Source organism: Condylura cristata, unplaced genomic scaffold (genome assembly GCF_000260355.1).
Source record: "Condylura cristata isolate star-nosed mole 26May11 unplaced genomic scaffold, ConCri1.0 scaffold00028, whole genome shotgun sequence".
Classification (NCBI taxonomy): domain Eukaryota; kingdom Metazoa; phylum Chordata; class Mammalia; order Eulipotyphla; family Talpidae; genus Condylura; species Condylura cristata.
Genome location: NW_004567129.1, coordinates 25,332,530 through 25,350,515, shown reverse-complemented (window position 1 = coordinate 25,350,515; position 17,986 = coordinate 25,332,530). Strand labels below are relative to the sequence as shown.

Genomic DNA, 17,986 nt, shown 5'->3' with positions numbered 1-17,986 from the left:
AAAACAATTAAAAAATCTAGAACTTAAAAATAAAAGTTACTAGTCCTTCAATTCATGCATAATAGAAGCAAATTCTAATGTTGTGCACGTAAATAATAGATAACATTTTCATGGATCAGTGCCATCCTCTGTTGTATAAGAAACATTTTTAAAGTTAAGGGACTATGTCTTTAATAGGAAAATTTGATGTGTTAGCAACTACTGGTTGATCTTTGTGCATTTTTCAATTGCAAATTGCACTTTCAAAATGCAAACAATTATTAATATTGATTTGGACTAAAACAATATTGAATTTCAATATATTTCCAGCTCTTTTATGAATTATCCTGTGGGTACGTGGTGATTATGATAAAAGAGTATTTGCATGCTCAATTTCTTTTCAGTGAGGAACCTTGAAGGGAGCTGATGTGATCCATGGATAATAAACTTCACAGGACAAGACCATCTCCTGAGTCCTCAGCCAGGCTCCTCAACTTAGCAGCTAGCACTGACTTTGAGGAACACTTTCCTCTCTGGGCTTTATCCAAACAGATAAATAGCCCAGGTGATGAGCAACTCATTATTCAAGGCCTGGAATGGGACTTAGTGTCACAGGTTTTAGGGGAAGGAAAGGAAAAGGCACAGACATTTATCACTTTCTGAGTCATCCTGGCACTATTAATACTGTATACACATCCCATTTAGCTCTTGCACAATGACCTCTTGCAATGAAAACCACTATCCCCATCTGTCATAGGTTTGGTTCTCTGTAAGGAGATGCTGAGTTGGAGCTTGGGGTACAAGGTGTTGATTAAGGATCAAAACCTCTGAAAGGAAAAGGAGGAAACCAGACTCTGCAGAAGTTGAACAGTGACGCAGGTCCAAGCAACCCGTTTGGGGGTGCTAGAGGGGATGCAGGCTGTCAGAACATCCTTAGCAGGCAGAAATGGCTGCTCCTTCATGTCCCCCCCTACCTGGTAGCTGCATGAGTCTTGCCTAGTGTAGGGCATGACCTTGGGTCAGGCTGAGTGGCGGTTGACCTTGAAGGAGTTGGCAGCTGGGAATTGGTTACTGACCTGTGGGTGGTCAGCAAGTGCTTCTTGGAAGGGGACCTAGGTATACCACATCTCCTAGTCCACCATTCTGCTCTGCAGATGAGGAAATAAAGACTCAATGTGGCCATGGTTATACAGCAAATAAGCCATTCTAGGTCTGCCTGACTCAAATCTTGAGTATCCTTCTACCCCATCCACTGCTTCTCTCAAACAAAAGCACAGATCAGACTGTGCTGACCTTCATTTACTCAGACACAAAGGTTTGAAAGTCTCCAGAGGGACAGCAGAAAGTTTGACTGCATAAGCAGATACCCTCGCTTCACCTCTGCTAACATCCCTGCCACACACATGCAGGCATGTGCACACACACTCACACACATTACTTCTTAGCAATTATCTCATTGCTAATGGAAGGCGGATACGTGGATCATTCGGGTTAAAAGTTCCCCTGGCGGTACAGCCTAGAGAGCATCTTCCCCCAGCAGAGCTGCCAGATCTTGCCAAGAGCAGCAGACAATGCATGATGCTGTGGGCCTCCTTTTACTTTTAGAAAGCACTGAGCTATTCACATTTTCCAGCTGCTCTGACATCCTCAGCCACAGCAGGGAAAATTACAGGGAGGAAAAAATTGCATATTTACTACTCAAAATTGAAAGTTGGGGTATAATATGGACAGAAAGGAGTGTATGAGTAAACCCGGAATGCCCTGGCCCCTGGCAGGGTGCAACTGCTTTTGAGCTGTAAGCAATGATCCATAGACTCCAGAGAAGAAGAGAATGGCAAGGAGGTCTGGCTTCTTTCCAGGGAATCCCTCTCCCTGTGGTTGGCACAAGGAGGCCCCAGAGGACTTTCTTTTGTGTTCCAAGCTGCCAGCAGTGCTTGGCACAGAGTAGGCACTCAGGCAATGTGTGGTAGCAAAGAGAGAGCTAGTAAAGGAAGCCAGGGGGGAAGGGCACTGTGTACGAGAATCTGCTGGGTCCTTTGAGCTGAGGTCACATGGAGTCCAGCAGGCATGCTCTGTGGCAACAGAAGAGCTAAATCGAAGATGGGCACCACATTATTGACCGCAACTAGTCCAGCACGATTTTCTCTCGAGCTCTCAGAACTGGCTGGTCCCTTTCAGTCTGAGGACTCGGACTATGAGTACGGCAGAACAAGGAAGTCAGGTGGCCCTGTCTTGGTTGCTCTGTGAACAACCAGGCATCCTGGGGTACCGGGAGGGGCCACAGTTATCAGTGACCTGGAAGTTCTAGTGACTGTGCAGGAGGCAAGGGCCTCTTCAGCATGAGTCTGCCTCATGTCTTTCCAGCTGACTTCCTGTGCTTCAAGTATCCTCCAGCTACCTGCTTTCCCCCTCTTTCAGACTGTGCTGGAACGCCAGACACTGAGGCCCACCCTAAGCTATTCTCCTTTTCCCCCCTCATATCCACTACAGTCTTGGGCTCCTGTTAATACATCTTTTTCGGGTCCCATAGTGCTGTTGTTTCAGCACCAGAGGCCTGGACAGTTCCCCAGTTTTGCTCCAGGCCCTGTAGCACTTTTTTGTTGTTGTCGTTAAGATTTATTTTTATTTATTTATGCATACAAGAGCTGCCATATAGGCCAGGGGCGGTGAGAGGATTCACCAGAGAAGGAGCAGAACAGGCAGATCAACGAGGTACACTACTGAGGGGAGCTGCGGGGACACAGCAGAGGTCTGCTGTGCCATGTCACCTCCCTGGCCGGGAATTGAACTCATACTGCAGTGGCTGGCGATAGCTTAGTAGCACTGTGTCTTTAATCCTTGTGCCAACAGTGAGGTGTTTCCTGCAGTGCTTTTGCTGTTACTCCCCTGGTAGAAACACTGAGGGTCCCCAGTTGTCTAATGCTTGAAATGTCTTGGCGTGTCCCACAAAATTCCCCAAACTCTGTCCTCTTCTCATCATTCTGTGACAACTCTCAGGCCAGGTGAGAGACCGTCTTATATACTTCCTAAGGCCTGGGTTTCCCCTTACATAGGTAACTGAGAAGCTAGTGCAAAGAGTGTCTACAATTCAGCATTAAACTGTCTCACTGGGAGACTTTGGGCATCATCATCTTGTATCTCTTGGCTTCAGTTTTCCCCAACCAGTAAGTCTCTGGGGGACTGACACCACAGGGGTGATGGGATGCTTCTGGGGTGCAGGTTGGCTGGGCTGCTGGGCCTGTCCTCTCCCTCAGGGCACAGGCTCCTTCATGGCTGTTTTCACCTGTTCTTCAAATGACCTTGCTGCCTCTTTGCTTATCCTGAGCAACACAGAGGGGATTTCCTTTTCCTCTCCCTGAGCCTGTAGCCTCTTCTCCGCTGTCTCAAGCCCTTGATGCTGTCAATGCTCAGTCTCAAGGCTGAGGCAGCAGAGGTGCTAGACCACTGTGGCCCCTGGCCCTGGCCCTCTGTGCCATGTTTGCCAGACTGGAGAGGCATTCTGAGGCTGTGGGGAGCCCTCAGTTGGTGGGTGCATCTACACAGGCCCGTGCCCTGGGCCTCACTGTGAAGGACCACTTAAGCCTTGACTTCTTATACCACTGCTGAAATGAGGCAGATGCAGGTGGAAAGACTCATTTTTAAATGGCGGTGTTATAGACACATAACATTATGTTGCTCAGGCGCACACTGATTCAATATTTGTATATATTGCACAGTGATGGAAATACATTTTTATGATGAAACCAGAGTGCTCAGTCTGGGAGTTCAGTAAGCACTTGTTTAAAGCAGCCAATTTCCTATAATAACAATATGGTGCTTTTATAATGAAAATTATTTCAAAGATGACATCCAGTGTCCCTCGGTGGCAGACCCAGACCTTCGGAGCTTCCAATTTAGAAACTGACATTCCTACTTGAAATTTCCCGACTCTCAAATTGGCAAGAAACGCACATTTTACAAACCTACCCCGGCCGATGGAAGGGCATGGCCACACTGGATTTAGCCTGGGGTCCCCCACTGCCACCCCTACTGTGAAAGGCATTGCCCAGATTGGGGAAATCCTGACCTCTGGGTACAAATTGATGGCTAGTAGCTCAAGGAACATGTCAAATCAGCGGAGGGAGGAGGAAGTCTGTGCATCAGCTGGACGGGTGGCATGGCATACTCTGCCCACATTCATACATTGACGTCCTAACCCCCGAACCTCAGAATGTGACCTTACTTGGAGGCAGTCATTGCAGATACCATTACTAAGATGAGTATGAAGAGGTCCTAATCTAGTATGACTGGTGTCCTTAGAAAAAGGGGGGTTCTGGACACGGACATGTACATGGGGAGAATGTCATGTGAGGACAGAGATCTGTAAACTCAGGACTGCCAAAGACTGCCCCAAACCTCCAAAAGCAGGAAGACTCCCCCTCACCACCCTTAAAGGAACCAGCCCTGCTCTCAGACTTCCAGACTGCACTCCTGAGCCAAGAAGCCCCCCAGTCTGTGGTATCTCTTAGGGCAGTCCCAATACAGCCCCTGTGGCAGGGAATCAGGCTTTAACAATGTGGCAGCATCTTCAGTGGGGCAGGCAATGGGCAGCTATGGCCGGGTCCAATGGTTGCCATCAGCTGTGTGCAGGTGGTGACAGGCCACACATTTGACATGAACCCTGGGACACACAGGATGTATTTGGAGGTGAGGAACAGAAAATCTGGCTCGGTGGGGAGAGAGCCCCAACTGTGGAACAAGGTATCTGGGCGCTAAGCCAATGGCACCTTCCTGATACAATGCCTGAGGTGGCGAGAACACTTTGAGCTGGACATTGACCTGGGTTAAGAGCCAGTGGAGTGGAACTTCCTTCCTAGGGGCTGGTGTATGACTCGTCCCTCCCCAAATCTCAGGAGACAAGCAGGAAGGGTGTCATGGAGTTAGCATCCAAGTCCACTGTGCATTCTCTGTGCCATGTAAAAGCCTCTGGAGGGCCCTCCCTGGTGGCCCAGTGGGTTAGAATGCAGAACTGCAAGCTGGCTGCAATCCCTTCATCGTGAGTTTGATCCCCACCCCGGAGGTGACCACATGGCGCGGCAGACCTCTCCTGACCGCCCACTGCTCCCCTCAGCAGTGTACTTCGTCAGTCTGCCTGTTCTGCTCCCCACTCTGTCTCTGGTGAATCCTCTCACCAGAGAGAATAAATAAATCTTTAAAAAAAAAAAAAAAGCCGGCCCTTCCTGGTGGTGCAGCGGGTTAAAGCACAGCACTAAGAAGCCTAAGCCACTTCCGCATGAGTTCGATCCCCACCTGCCCCGGAGGTGACCACACGGTGCAGCAGACCTCTCCTGACCCGCCCGCTGCTCCCCTCAGCAGTGTGCTTCATCAATCTGCCTGTTCTACTCCCCACTCTGTCTCAGGTGAATCCTCTCACCCTCCGCATCTCTGGCCTGTACCCCAGTTCTGTATGAACTTAAGTTTGAGACTCAGAGAGGCTTCTGAACACACCCATGGTCGCAGTGGTGCAGTCAGATTTGCATTTGGGTTTGAGTCCAAAGAAAGTTCTTCCCTGTAGCCCATAGAAGCCACATCCCGGATGTAGGGCACTGCAGACCTGCGCCAGCGGGTGAGGAGGTGGTCCCGTCAGAAGTCCTCTTCAGCCCACTCGGTCTGCCCCCTCCCAGGCAAGCGCACCCTGCCAAAGCACCAAGTCCCAGGCCGACAGTGGCCTGGCAGAGAGCTCCAGGGACAGAAACTCGAGGCTTGACAGGTTCAGGTTTTGCACGTGCACACGTGTGCGTGAGAACAGCGTGTTGGTGACGCCACGCACGGAGGGAGCGGGCACACTGTGCATCTGTGCGCATGAGCCAACGCCTGCAGGTATGGGCATGGGTGGTGCACCTGCACCTGCGGGCTTCCCAGAATCCACCAGAGCGGCCCAGCAGCCCCAGGCCACTCCCACGCTCCTCCAGGAACATGTCCATGAGCAGTCCTCACCCCAGCTCCCCCCACTTGCCCCCCTTCCTGCCTGCACCCCCACCCCCACTCCCAGCACAGCTCCCTTCCCCACCCAGGCCTGGAGGGAAGGCGGAGAGAGGGCGAGCTGGAGGGAGCACCCCTTGACAGCCCAGCAGGGCCGGCTGCCATCTGTGCCTCCGGCTCCACGGCCCGTGCATCCCCTCTCCGCCTCAGGGTGCATCACTCTGTGACCCCTGGGACTTGGAAGCTAATTTTCCACGATCATTAGTGATGGAAAGACCTCAGGTTCTGCCTTTAATTAAAGTCAAACGTGGGGCTGAGGAGAAGCGCTGCACGCAGACGTCCTCTTCCCACTTGTAAAAGCCATATGCAAATAATTAAGCGAGGCATGGAAGCCATAATTAAAAATTTCACAAACCCCCTCATTAGCTGAGCAGTCTGCACAGAGAAACGGGACTGGGGCCCTCCCCCACGCTGACGGCGCTCCTGCAGATGGCTAATTGGGGCCGGTGCCGGGGAGGCTGCTCCTAAGTGACAGTCACCTGACAGCGAGCAGCCAGGGCTCCTGGCCTCCCAGGCCAAGAGATGACCCCCCAGCTCTGTCTAGGAAGCTTCGGGCAGGGAACAGGGCTCCCAGAGGGAAGCGGGTGGAACCCAACTCCTGGCTGTTATCTGTCCACTGTTCCGGGAGAGCAGGATCCAGTCTCAACCACGCGGCCTCCCGGGGCCTCTGTCCCCAGAGTGCCCACGAGGGGGGTAGAACACCTGGGTTGAGACGGGCTTTGGAGACCCCTCCTCTCCTCCAGCAGCCAACGTCTTGAGGCCCTTCAACCCCTTCCATACATTCAGATGTTCCCGACCTGGTGGCCACTGTAGATACAGGTGGGCACAGGATACCTGTGCCTGCCCCAATCCAGTTAGGACGGGCCCCCTTCAGCATCAGGCAAGCCTGGGGGGCTTGTGGCACGGAGGTGTCTGGCTCCCAGTTCCAGATGTCTCTGGCGGCTCTCCCCGCCAGGGTTCCCGACCTGAGGCCTCTGTCCCTGGAGACATCTGGTTCCCCTCCCTCCCGGAATCGATCCCGCTAGGCAAGTCACTGCAGACATCATCTCCCCTCGCTCATTGACATTTCTAAATGAATATTCACTCATCCCGATCACAGTCACTTGTTTTCCGCCTGGTCTGATCAATGGCACGCCGCTGGAGGAGTGGTGCTCACCCAGGCATTGAGCCACGTCGGAGAGGTGGCCCACCCCGTGGGAGACAGAGACGAGACAGGAGCCTGGATTAGCTCCCTGCCGGGCAGTATCCACACCAGGGGGCGCGCCCACTCAGCATTAGGGTCATTAATGAAATGTGATGAGGAAACCATCTCATGACGGTTGCAGCCTGGGAGCTGAATTCTGTCTTACTCAGCAGCCAACGTCTTGAGGCCCTTCAACCCCTTCCATACATTCAGATGTCCCCGGCCTGGTGGCCACTGTTTGGGGACTCACGTAGATACAGGTGGGGACAGGATACCTATGCCTGCCCCAATCCAGTTAGGACGGGCCCCCTTCAGCATCGGGCAAGCCTTGGGGGGCTTATGGCACGGAGGTGTCTGGCTCCCAGTTCCAGTACGGACCCGGAGAGGTTCTCTGGCATCTTCAACCAGGCCCTGGACTCAGTCCTTCCCAGTTCAGTCCTGGTGGCTCAGAAAACATCATTTCTCTGTCTCTCTTGTTGCAAACAGGAGACACATGCCCTCTGCAAGGACTGTCAGAGTGACCCCCAATATTGTGATTGGTAATCCACCTGTGGCCAGGAGCTGGCCCAGGGAGGTGCTGGGCCTTCTTGGCTCAGGGTCTTGTTTCTCATCGATCCCCCACTGTTTCGATGGTCAGCCCTGGGTTCCTGTTATTTCACTTCCCTTTGAGCCCAGCCCGCCTTCTCCTCCTGCCCCTCCACCCCACCCTGGGCACACAGGCCTCTGCTCCAGACCAGCGCCGATAGCTGAAGGGACTCGGACACCAAGCAATATGTTCTGATGTGAAGGAAGCCTATCCCACTCAGGCAAAACCCTATGCACGTTTACTCTTTGATCCTGTTTGATGCTTGAAAACTCATCATGGAACATTTCAGATGAACAAAAAGTAAATAAACAATACAAAGGACAGCCAGTGCACTCAGCCTCAGGGTAGAGAGTAAAACAATTACCAATATTTGGGGGTCACCTTTGTACCCCTCCTTACTACCTTCTCTCCCTAGCCCTTTGGGGTAAAGACAAGCCTAATAAACATGTAATGAGCACCGAGGACATACCTGGCGCTGTTCTAGGCAAGGGATCCATCACCAAACACAACAGACAAGTATCTTGTCCTCATAGAGTCACACTCCAACATGAGAGAGATAGCACCGAAAAATAATAAATTAGCAAGTTATATAAATCAACAGGTAAGGGCCTTACCTGGTGTGCAGTGGTTAAAGCACAGAACTATGAAGCTATCCATAGCTGTTGCAGCATGAGTTTGATCCCCGGCCAGGGAGGTGACCCACAGGGCGCAACAGACCTCTCCTGTCTCCCCCGCTGCTCCCCTCAGCAGTGTATTTCATTCAATCTGTCTGTTCTGCTCCCACTCTGTCTCTAGTGGATCCTCTCACCTCCCCAACCCCCCACGCCGCATTGCAGGTCTGGCCTGTACCCCAGTTCTTGTATGCATAAATAAATAAACCTTTAAAAAATTAGCAAATGAAAAATGCTATGGAGAAAAGACAAATAGACCAGCGTGAAGAGAATGGAGAGTGGTTAGAGGTTGGAGGCAGGAATGTGGGAGAAAGCGTCACTGAGAAGGTGTCATCTGAACACGCACACACCTAGGGAACAGCCTGTGCAAAGCTCCTCGGTGGGCACTTTCCTGACACACAGCATGTCTGAAGTGAAGATAAAGGAGATCGGTAAAGGAGAAGTAATGAGGCCAGGTAGGTGGGCCGGTGGGAGGTTGCCAGGCTTTCCTCTGAGTGGGTGGGAGCAGGGGAAGGGCTCATTGGACCTGGGCTACAGCATGACGCCTTTGGTCAGACAGGCAGCGAGGGAGGCCAGAGAAGAGGCCACCATCATAGCCGTAACAGGTGAAGAATCTCAGCTACCAAACAAGAATCCGAGTCTGTCACTCTTCTGAGAAGTGGTGCTTTCAGAAGAAGGATTTATTTTGATGTTGAAAATGACATGGTTTCTACTTTGATGCTCTGATATCAATGTGTGTTTTAGGCCCACTTGCTGGCCATGTGCTTTTCTGATGTGAGCAATCTGGGTCTGGAAAAACAGTCAGCCACCCTCCTCCTCAAGCCTGGCTCTCCCTGTGTGTTCTCATACCCAGACATGCAGCTGCTTATGTGTGAGTGAGATGGGGGTGGGGAAAGCAGGCCTGGGAGCCCCCAGGCAGCCTGGGGGCCAATCCTGACTCGATCACTAACCCACTGAGTCACTCTGGGCATATGACTTCGCTCTCTGTGCCTTGGTCTTCTCATCTGCAAAATGGTGGCAATAATACACAAAACAGACAACTGGCTACCTGGAGTAGCGCTGGGCACACGGCGAGTGCTCCCTGGTGTTCACTGCTGTTTTGTGGATGATGAACAGAGTTCCCCAAAGTGCTTCTTTCTTGGGCCAGGCAATCCACCTGGAGCTGGGGAAACAACCGGCCCGTGGATATCAGTTAGCAAAGACCCAGGGCCAGTGAGAAATGGAAACAGTGGAAACTTCTAATAGCAGTCTCTGGGAGATGTCTCAGAGCCCAGACTATGGACAGACCCACAGAAAGTGTGTTCCTAGGAGACGCTTCAGCAAGAAGGGAGATAAGTGGCCTCACCCTGCCCCGGCGCTGGCCTTGGGCGACCACTGATGGCCACTGTTTTGATGAGCAACAGGATGGTGTTTATCTGAAGTTCCATGTCTGTAAGACTACATCCGTCACGTCTGCTCGCCTGCCAGGCAGGTGCCATCAGATGATCAATTCTGAAAGCTCGGTGCAATTGGTGCTTCCACGTCGGGATTAAAAATATGGTGATTTTGGCCCTCCCTGGTGGCGCAGCGGGTTAAAGCACAGCACTGAGAAGCTAAAGCCACTTCCTCATGAGTTCGATTCCCACCTGCCCTGGAGGTGACCACATGGCGTGGCAGACCTCTCCTGACCCTCCCGCTGCTCCCCTCAGCAGTGGACGTCATCGATCTGCCTGTTCTGCTCCCTACTCTGTCTCTGGTGAAGCCTTTCACTGCCCCTGAGCCTCTGGCCTGTACCCCAGTTCTGTATGCACAAATAAATAAATCTTTAAAAAAAATATGGTGATTTCCACCCTTCTACTCACTGTACACTTTTGACCACTTCCATTCAGACCATCAGAACCAGTTTGCGATTTGAATTCGCTGGCATTCAAATCTTCATAGAATCAGGAATAAAAGCAGGGCACCTGAGGCATTGGTTTTGGGCTTTTTGTTTGTTTTTTTTAATTACTTCACTAGCAGGGTTGATGTCTTTAAAAATTGGCAAAATGTTAGAAATTGATGGGATAGATTCTGAAATGATTTGAGTTTTCCCCTTGTGCGTGCGCACACACACACACATTCTTGTCTTGAATTTGGCATTGCTGGTTCCCATAATGGAAGTCTAATATTGTTTTCCAATTTAGCTCATTTACTTCGAAGAAATTTGACTCCAGTTCAGAAACATAACCAATTCTTTTGGAGTCTCCCAGACTCAGGAAAACAGCATTTCATCTCTGGCTGCCTCTTCAGCCAGGCCATGCTCCCTGCCACTACCCAGGCAGGCTTTCTTTGTCTTTCATTCAGCACAACTAATAGTCAAGTACAGATTTGACCTGCAGAACATTAGCCTGACACCTCACTAAGTTGCTAGTTTGACAGTTTCCTTGATTTCATTTACAAGAACTGGGGTACAGGCTAGAGGTGTGGGGGTGGTGGTGAAAGGATTCACCAGAGACAGAGTGGGGAGCAGAACAGGCAGATCGGCTGAAATACATTGCTGAGGGGAACAACGGGTGGGTCAGGAGAGGTCTGCCACACCGGTGGGTCACCTCCCTGGCTGGGGATCGAACTCCTGCTGCAGTGGCTGCGGACCGCTTCATAGTGCTGTGTGTTAACCCCCTGTGCCACCTGGGAGGGCCCCTGGTTTGACACTAATAAATTCCTGCAAACACCCCCTCGGCTTCATGGCCATGGTGGGTCTATCCGCCAAGGTGTGGGTTGTGAGGGAGTCTCTCATGGGTGAGGTCTGGTATCTTTCAGATTGCAGAGGTTTTGTGCAGAGAGATGACAAGTATTTCAGATCCTGATGATGTGTTCCACAGCTGCTTTCTTTCACAGAAGCAGAGGGAAATAAAAAGAAAAACCAGTTTTCAAATCAATTTCATATGATATTGGGTCCATTGTGATTCGAGGCAATTTGCCAACAATTTGCAACACCTGGGGGAAGGTGCACCCCACCTCTGTCAGAGGTGTAAACCCTTCCTCGATATGAGTCTCATACATCAGCTTTCCCGAAGGGGGCAAGAAGCTAGAAGCAAGAGTCTTGGTGGTCAGATCTGGCTTTGCGGATGACAAAGCCACCTTCCAGCCAGCAGCCAGAGATGGGCAGGCCGGGCCCCCACTTGGGCTGGGCCCCCAGAAGCAGGGCTGCGAGTGGATTTGTCTAGCCCCAAGCGCTGTGCCAAGGCGCAGTGCCCTGGCACCCGTGGGGAAGGAGATGCTCCCACTCTCCTTTCCAGCTCAGAGTGTGAGCGCCAGAGTCGGCTCTTGGAAAGGACAACCTTCGTGCAGCAACAGGCTCACAGTTCCTTTGGGGGAGGGCGGTGCTAATCTCTAGTAAATACAAAAACCAAACTTTCCCTCAAAACACATCTTCACTTTACAACAGAAAAGGTTTATGTTTGCGATGTGTAACGGGAACGGCAGTATCCATGGCAACGTAAACACATGATGATAGCCCACAAGGCACTAACCCAAGTGTCACAGAGGAAAAGCTCAAAATCTCACCAACTCAAGATTTGGTGGGGCCCCACTTAGCGGGGAAATTGTGGGAGGCTTTCCTTTCTATAACTATGGAAATACAGCTTTATGTCTGGAACCTTCCTCCCTCGCTCCGCCCCACAATGTCTCTACTAATGAATTCATCTTTTCCAAGCCTTAGAAATACTCCTAGCCTTCCCTAGTGAATGGTACACCTGCCTGAGGGTCACCTGATCTGTCCCTCCTCCCCCATTTTCCCCAGAGAACCGCTGCTGTCTTGGGGACCACCTCAGGGAAAGTAAGAAGATACCACCTGTTTTCCCAATTTTTCCTAATTGCTCAGCAGGTCTCCCCTCCCCACTGGCAAAACTACAGTCTTCCCTTATCTAGTTCTGCTACAGCCCTCCTATAATTGAAACTATCCGATATTTTTCTTTTTCCTTCTGGCTTATTTCACCGAGCATACCCCTTCCAGGGATTGTGCATGGGTGAATTGGTGGTGTGAGTTTTACAGAGACAACACCTGAGAGAGAAAGCAAACATTATACAAAAATGAACAATGATGTAAAATATATGCAAACCAGTACATTCAAAGAAGAAAACCACAGTCTTCCCATTTCGCACACCTTGGCTGGGACCACGCCCCCCACATCCAACAAGGTGGAGGGTGGGGTTCCCCGAGCTGTGCCCTCTCCTAGTCTGGGGGCCGAGAGGGCAGTGAAAGCTCTCCAGAGGAAGCAGGGCTTCAAGGCGCGTGCACAGCATGGGAAACCCGGGAGCCCGGGCTCTCAGCCTCCATCCCCTGGCAACAATCACTCAGATGCAATTTAGTTCATTCCCTTCCACACCACCTCAGCATTCATGGAGGCCTTCCCACACACAGCAGCAGAGGGGCCACCACCTGGCACAGGAGGGGGGACCCTCAGCACCCTCCTTTCTCCAGCAAAGACAACAGAACACAGGCGCCCAGGTCCTCCCTGCCACGTGCAGGGCTCAGCCCTCTCACTCTTCCCCTCAGACCCTGCTGTTTTAGGAGGCTATGAAGTGACTCTAAAAATGGCCAGTGTTTCTCCCTGACAACTCAGGGGCACAGATCTGTACATGGCTGAGTGTTCTCTGAGGAATCGATTGTTCTGAGAATGAAGGCAGATGGTTCCAATATGGCATCATCCAATATTCCCCTGGCCTGATTTATAGATTTCTTTGTGCATTACCTGAACATAAACCAGTCTTGCGTTATTTCTTGCACAGTTGTCAAATTAAGGTAAGATAGTCTCGTTGACCTTTAAACCTAAAAACATTAAATGTGTCTGAGACATTTTCCAGCAAGCATGAAAACGAGCCGGGCCCTCGGATGCCAATTAAGAGGATGTGATTATGAACGGGATCGTCGTCTGTGCTTCGGGTAATGATTTAATTTTAGTTTGAATGTGTTCACTCAATGGAGGAAAAGAAAAGAAGCTGGTTACGAATAATCTTGGGAAAGAGATGAGAACCATTTGGCAGCATTTGTTTCTTAATTTACCCAAATGGGAAGGAGCTGGGGGAGCTTGGCACCCTGGCCTTCCAGAAGAAAGGTGCAGAAAGAAGCGCGGCGGCAGCAACCAAAATAGAGACGAGGTGAAGTTACCAAACAGAGCCAGCGCCAACCTCCAGGGTGCGAAGCGCATCTGACAGCAGGGGAGGGTGTTCCGTGTGGACTCACGCGGCACAGGGTTTCTACCCCACGGGGTCACCTGTGGCCCTCCCTGAAACCTGGCCACCGACCCGGAGAGCGCACAGCCTGGGGGAGCCCCACTCTCCACCTCATTGGATATGGGGGGGGCGTGGTCCCAGCCAAGGTGTCCCGGAAGACTGGTTTTGCCAGCGGGAGGAACAGCAAAAGGGTCTCCCGGCCAAAGTCACACGGGGCCGACCGCCTTCTGCCAGGATGCAGACAATATGGACATGCCCGTCGCCCTCCAAGAGCCCCACAGGTGGAAGGAGAAGTGATCCTGTTTTCCCCCCGTTTCTGTATGTGCACAGCTAGGCGTTTCTGCACACCCCTGCCCCCGCTCACCGGTGACCGCATGGAGTCTGGCCCGTCCTGGCTGGTTTGGCTTCCTCGAGGTTTCTGCCAGAAAAATACCCACTTAACCAACCTCTCATCAGGTGTATCCCCAAAGCATTCTAAGATAACAAAAGGGATCTCCTCTGCCATGACCAGCTGCCTTTCTGGGGCCCTCTGGCCCGGCCCCTTGCCCTCCACCCCCCACCCCGCCTTCTGGCCCTGCCCCTCTGGTTCCTCCTGTCTCTGCAGGCTCCCCTTGCCTCCTCACAGGCAACCCAGGGCTCCATGACAGCGGGGAGCCTCTCACAGCCCCTTCTTTCTATTCTCCTTTGGGATAACTGCTCTTGTCTGGGCAGCCCCAATCTCTATTAGGGATTGTTTCCTGGCCACGCCCATCTGCAGGGGCCACAGGAAGGGCATGCATGCAGGGACCCACTCGCACACTCAGCTCATTCATCTGCAGGAGGAAAGGATTCCTCCCCCAGGGTCCTCTGGCCCTCTGGGTTCTGTGAGCCATAAGGATCTCTGGCCAGACACCGTGTTCCACCTCCGGGCCAGTGACTAATCCTGGTGGCCTACAGAGCAGGCTGGTAATGGACCCTTCCTGCTGGCAGCCCATCACAGTGACCCTCAGCCCAAATCAGGGGCAAGCTGAGTGGCGCCCAGGCTGACCCCAGAGAGACCTGGCTTTCACCATGCAGCTCTGGGACACCACTAGTCTCTTCCTGAGCCTCACGATGGGGCTCAGCTGCCCTGCATCTGACCCCCACCAGGCTCAGCTGACCTCTGCGTGGGCTTAAGAGGCCAACCATGTGCGAGCTCAGCCCTCCCAGCTTGTACAGAATCAAGAAACAGCTGGAGCATCTTCCAGAAAGCCTAAGCTCCGGAGGCATGGAGGACTCAGCCCTGAGGAGGCTCTCTATGCCTTCTCCTGGTCTCTGGCAGCCCACCTCGGTCTGGCTGAGAGCAGCTGCAGGACAGGGCTTGAGAAGAGCGATGTTTGGTTTTATTCTTGCAGATCTGCAATTTTTTCAACATGACAATCCTGGTGAAAGCCTAAAATTTACCCATTTTCTGCAAACGACCAACAGGTATATGAAAAAATGCTCAATATCACTTATAAGCAGGGAAATGTAAGTTAAAATGACAATGAGATACCACCTCACACTGGTGAGAATGGCCCATGTTTAAAAAAACTGGCAACAAATGCTGGTGTGGGTGTAGAGGAAAAGGAACTCTCCTACACTGCTGGTGGGAATGCAAACTGGCCCAATCACTGTGGGAAGCTGTGTACAGGTTCCTCAAATTATGAAAAATGGAGCTACTATTTGATCCAGTGATTCCATGCCTACCTACAAAGGACACAAAAGCATCAATTCAAAAGGACACTTGCACCCACATGCTTACTGCAGCATTATTTACAATAGGTAAGATATGGAAACAACCCAAATGCCCAAAACACATGACTGGCTTAAGATGTGGTCTATATACACAATGGAATATTACTCAGCAATCAAAAAGATAAACTCATGCCATTCACAATAACATGGGTGGAGCTGGAAGGGATTATGCTCAGTGAAATAGAAGTAAAAAGAAAAAATATGGGAAGTTTTCGCTTATAGGAGAAATACAGAGGAACCAAATAAAAGGGTAAAAAACACTTTTTGGGGGTAATTTGCAGACAAATTATAGACCTGTGTCATACAGCATGGGATGGGGAGTAAGGGGGTAGAAAGGAGATCACAAGGAAATATGGCGAGGGTTTAGGGGTGCTCTGGTGGTAGGAAATCTGTGGAGGCTACGTCTAGGGGAGAAGTCAAATACTGTACAAAGATGACAATGAAAATAAAACAAAAGAACGAAAGAAAATTAAAAAGTTTAAAAATACCCACTTTCCTTTTGGTCTATTTTCATACCCATCTGTATCTTAAGGAACAATTTGGCCAGGGTCTGCTAACTACAGCCCACAGGACTCACCAGGGACAGAATGGGGAGCAGAACAGGCAGATGGACGAAGTACACTGCTGAGGGGAGCAGCGGGCGGACCAGGAGAGGTCTGCTGAGCCATGTGGGTCACCTCTGGGGCAGGTGGGGATAGAACTCATGCAGAAGTGGCTTAAGCTTCTTAGTGCAGTGCTTTAACCCGCTGCGTCACCAGGGAGGGCCACAAAATAAGTGTTACTGGGATGCAGCCACATCCTTTGTGTTCATATGACCTGATTACATGGTGCTTTGTGTTATCACACCTAGCAGACCTGTGCTGTTTCAGCGGAAAACCCAAAAGCTTTTGGCTCACAAAGCTACCTGGTCTTTTAAGCAAAAGTTTGCTGACCTCTGACCTACATTACAAACATAAGTGGTTATCAATCATCAGTCACTAACCTTTTGGAGTGTCCAACAGATTTTGGGTAAGTCATTCAACATCATCAAAGATAAAGAGATAGAGAGAGAGAGGAAATAAAATGAGAATAAAAATCCTAGAAACTTCGGGTAAACCATGCATATTTCTGGTTCTAAATCCACACATCTCTTTAAATTAATCACACACATGCACAGGAATACATTTTAAAGGAAAACAAAACCTCAAATAACACAATTAAGGTACCCATTGACAAGTACCCCTATCTAGTCTACCCCTCTCTGGGGTATTTTGGCAAAATTTCTTCGAGACTCTTTTCTAGCTATGTACTCACAAATATGTAAATAGAGAATATATAGTGGCTGTTTTGCATGTGTTTTTTAGCCATAAATGGTATATGTATGTACATATTATTCATAGACTGCTGTTTCCCTTAACAACACCTTTTGGACAAGTTCCCCAGGTAGTACATAGACATCCACCTCATGCTTTTTAACTGTCCAAGATATTCTAAGATGTGGGTGTTGCAAAGTCTAAACTCAATGCACACATTGAGTGGCTGCCAGGCTTCGCAGAACCGGGCCTCTTTCTTCCCAAGCAAGAGGACCCAGTGTCCACAGGTCCCCGTGGAAGGTGACCTTTCAGCGGATGGGCTGCAGGCACCTGGCACGCAGCCCATCTACTTACAGATCCTCCCGCCGGTGGCCCTCGGGCCAAGATGCGCCCGGCCAAGGAGTCTTTGCATGACCCCCAACCTGGAAGAGTCTCTAAGATCCATGACTCCAAATAGCCATTCAAAGAAGCTATTTGAAAGGAGAATCACTGTGAATTTAAATGACTTTCTCAGAAGCTTGACTTTTAAAAAAGGAAGATGAATCTGGCCCTTGCAAATAAAAAACAGATTGAGAAGCTGAGCTTCGTGGAGTGACTTAAACAGGCATTCAGAGCTGGCACCCGCTGGGAACAGTGCGGCAAAGCGGGGCGTTGGGAACAGACAGAGCCTGGAGCTTGGCTCAAGCGCAACAACCCCCCCCCCTTGTTATCTCTCTTTCCTCCCCTCTGCCTTCCCCCTGCCCTCAGCCCACCCCTCCACCTTCACCTCACCCCTTTGTTCGAGGAGCCCTCAGGAGAACTGCACCACTCTGCCAGCCTGCTGGACCACCTCGGGGTCGCCAGGCTCAGACAGTGCCCCACCCGAGACCATGGCACACGGCCCTGTACTGGGCCCCAGGGCCTAGGAGGGGCATGTGTGGGTGAAGGAGGGTGGGGGCAGGTAAGGGCAGTGGAGGGGGTCCCTCTGGGGCACAGGGCTCTGGGAGAGCTGCTGGGGGAGTGAGTGTCCAAGTTTCTGTTTAGGAGGACAGATTTGTGGGAGCGGTGCTTTGCCACCAGGAGCAGCCTGAGTGGCCGGGCTGAGCTTCCTGCCTGGAAGCCGGGATCCCCTGCGTGACTGGGCTGTGGTTATGCAGACAGCACGGCCGCTCTCATAGCTCCAGGGACCCTCCGCAGGGTGCGAGCTCCAGCTCAAATTCTTGAGGCAGCAGGAAGAGAGGACCTGGTACAACCCAGGGTGACTGGGTGGCCACACATGTGGCTTCACCCTGGGGTCAGCCCATTAGCCGTCCTCAGGGCTTTGCTG

General features: G+C 51.2%; 1 protein-coding gene across 2 annotated transcripts in view; it reads right to left on the bottom strand.

Moving 5' to 3' along the window:
- The window catches only part of CHST8 (carbohydrate (N-acetylgalactosamine 4-0) sulfotransferase 8), a 102,520-nt gene that overhangs the window by 60,249 nt on the left and 24,285 nt on the right, over positions 1-17,986 (bottom strand). Inside the window, exon 1 of one of the 2 annotated variants that reach the window (XM_012730755.1) lies at positions 9,489-9,563. The exons of the other annotated variant lie outside the window; for it this stretch is intronic. The gene's annotated coding sequence lies outside the window, so the exon portion shown is untranslated. Of the gene's footprint in view, positions 1-9,488; positions 9,564-17,986 lie in introns of those variants that run through there. 2 annotated transcript variants of the gene reach the window in all.